Source organism: Numenius arquata, unplaced genomic scaffold, assembly GCF_964106895.1.
Source record: "Numenius arquata unplaced genomic scaffold, bNumArq3.hap1.1 HAP1_SCAFFOLD_1414, whole genome shotgun sequence".
In the NCBI taxonomy this organism is placed as follows: Eukaryota; Metazoa; Chordata; class Aves; order Charadriiformes; family Scolopacidae; genus Numenius; species Numenius arquata.
In genome coordinates, this window is record NW_027414311.1 from 12501 (window position 1) to 15000 (window position 2500).

The following is a 2500-nucleotide window of genomic DNA, read 5'->3' on the forward strand; positions in this document are numbered from 1 at the left end:
GGCGCGGGGCGCGGCGACGCCGCCCGCCGCCGGCCGAGCCCCGCTCGGTCCGAAAGGAAGCGGCGAGCGGCGGCAGCGGCGAGCGGCGCCGGCGGCCGGCCGCGAGGGCAGCGGGGAGACGAGAGCGAGGGCCTTCGGGGCCGGGGGAGGCGGCTCCCCCGGCTCTCCCCGCGCCCAGGCCGGGGGCGGCTGCGCAGCCGGCCCCGCGCCTGCCCTGCCGGCCCGGCCGCGCGAGGCGGCGAGGGGTCTCCGGGCGTTCCGGGATGGCGCGCGGGCGCCTGGCGGCGCGGCGGCGGCGGCGCGCGTCCCCCGTCTCTTCTCCGCGCCCCGATCCTCCCCGCCGAGGGGAGCCGGGGCGGGGGGCGGGGGCGGAAGGGCTGCGCCGCCGCCGTTGGCCGCCCTCCGGCGGGCGGCGACCGCCGGGCGGCCTTCCCGCGCGAGCGGGCGGCCCGAGCCGCGGCTCTCCTCCCGGGCGCAGCGCCGGGCTGCTGAGGGAAACCCCGGGCCCCGGGAAGGAGGACGAGGCTGTGGCGGCGGACGTCGGGCGCGCCCCCGCGGGCGGACGCTCCCCCGAAGGCGGCAGCGGGGGAGGCACCCCCGCGGGGCCCAGAGGTGGTCGTTTCCCTCACCCCAGGGCCAGGTACCTAGCGTCCGCGCTCTCCCGCGGCCCTCCCTCGCCGTAGCGATACACAGGGGGTCGAAGGCCGCGGGGGGCCGGGCGGAGGTTTAAAGACTCGGGCGGCTCGGCGCGGCCCGGGGGTCGGGCCGGGCGGCGCCGCCGTCGTCGTCGTCCTGCGCAAGGGGGCTGGAGTCTCTCCGCGGAAGCTCCCGGGCGCAGGGACGGACGGCCGGCCGTCGCCCGCGCTCGTCCCGCGGGCGGCCGTGCCGGGGAGGGGTTCCGCTGCCCCCCCCTCTCCGCGGACCGGTCTCGGCGGAGAGACCGCGGCGCGGCCGGCCGTGTCCGGCCTCGCCCGCCTCGAAACGGGGCGACCCCGGCGGGAGCGCGGGCTCCCCGCCGGGGGCGGGCGGGTCCCCGCGGCGGGGGCTCGCCCGGGAGGCGCGCCGCCGCGCCTCCGCGGCGCGGCTGCGGCGCGCCGCGGCTCCGCTCCCTCCCTCCCTCCGTCCCCCGCCCCGGCGAGCGCTCCGGCGGCGGTCTGCCGCCGCCGAGCGCCGGCGAAGGCGGCACCCCGTGCCGAGCGGCGGCGTCGCCGCTCGGCCTGCCGGCCGGCCGGAGGGCGCCCGCCGCCAGGCGCGGCCGTCCCGGCCCGGGCCCCGTCCGCCGCCCTTCCCCCGCCGCCCTTCCCGGCGGCGCCGGGCGAGCGGGCGGGCGGGCGGAGGCGTCCCGCTCCCGGTCTCCGCGTGGAAACGGGGAGAGCGGGCGTCGCCCCCGCCTCAGCGCCGTCCGCTTTCCGCGCGGCGCGCGCCCGCGGAAGGCGGCGAGGAGCGGCGGCGGCGGCGGTTCCGGGCGGGCGGCCGCCGCGAGGCGGCGGCGGGCCGCCGTCCGGCGCGGCCGCGGGCGGCGCGTCGCCGGCTCGGGCTCCGGCGGTGGCCGCCTCCGGCGCGGCGGCGGAGGCCGCGGCCGGGCGCCGGCGGGGCGGGCCGGAGCCGCGGGAGAGGGGAGAAGGACGTCGCGGCGCGGCGGAGCCGTCGCGCGCGGGGGGGGCCGGCGGGGCGTCCCGCGTCCCCGAGGAGAGGCGGGCAGGCGGCGCGGCCGGGGGCGTCGTGGGCCTCCGCGCGGAGGCCGGGCCGAGCCCGGGCGCCTGGGCCGCCCCCCGAAGCGAGCGAGGCGCTCGTCTCCGCCGGTTTGGGCCGGGAGCGCGGGCTCCCGGCGCCCTCGCCGCTCGGGGCTTTTTTTTTTTTTCTCCTCGTCGTGTGTCGGTACGGTCAGTCGAGGCGAGGCGGCCCCGTCGTTCTCGCCCCGCCGCGCCGCGTCGCGTCCCCTGCGGAGGGGGCGGGCCGGCGGGCGGGCGGGCCGGCGGGCCGCCGCTGTCCGGAGGGGCCGCTCCCGCGGAGCGGTCCCGGCCCTCCCGCGCGCGCGGGGCGGTGCCGAAAAGCAGACAACTCTTAGCGGTGGATCACTCGGCTCGTGCGTCGATGAAGAACGCAGCTAGCTGCGAGAATTAATGTGAATTGCAGGACACATTGATCATCGACACTTCGAACGCACTTGCGGCCCCGGGTTCCTCCCGGGGCTACGCCTGTCTGAGCGTCGCGTGACGATCAATCGCCGGCTCGGCCGCCGCCGCTGCCGCCGTCGCCGCCGCCCCCCCTTCTTCGCCCTTGCGGCGTCGGGGGGGGGCGGGTCGGGTCGGCGGGGCGCGGCGCGCCGCTGCGGCGCGGCTGGGGCGCCTCGCAGGCCCCGCGTGCGGGCCTTCGTCCCCCTAAATGGAGACTCGGGGAGCGCTCCGAAGCTCCCCGCTCCCGGAGCGCCCGCTGGGCGGAGCTCGTCTCGCCGGGGTGTCGGCGGCGGGGAGAGAAGAGAGGTCGGGGGGAGGCGCGG

The 2500-nt window shown here is 82.2% G+C and overlaps 1 non-coding gene across 1 annotated transcript; it reads left to right on the plus strand.

The window, feature by feature from the left end:
• Positions 1–2059: 2059 nt before the first annotated feature.
• On the plus strand, positions 2060–2212 carry LOC141477909 (5.8S ribosomal RNA). Its single transcript, XR_012463799.1, has one exon. It is a non-coding gene; the product is annotated as a 5.8S ribosomal RNA (ribosomal RNA).
• The last annotated feature ends 288 nt before the right edge of the window (positions 2213–2500 follow it).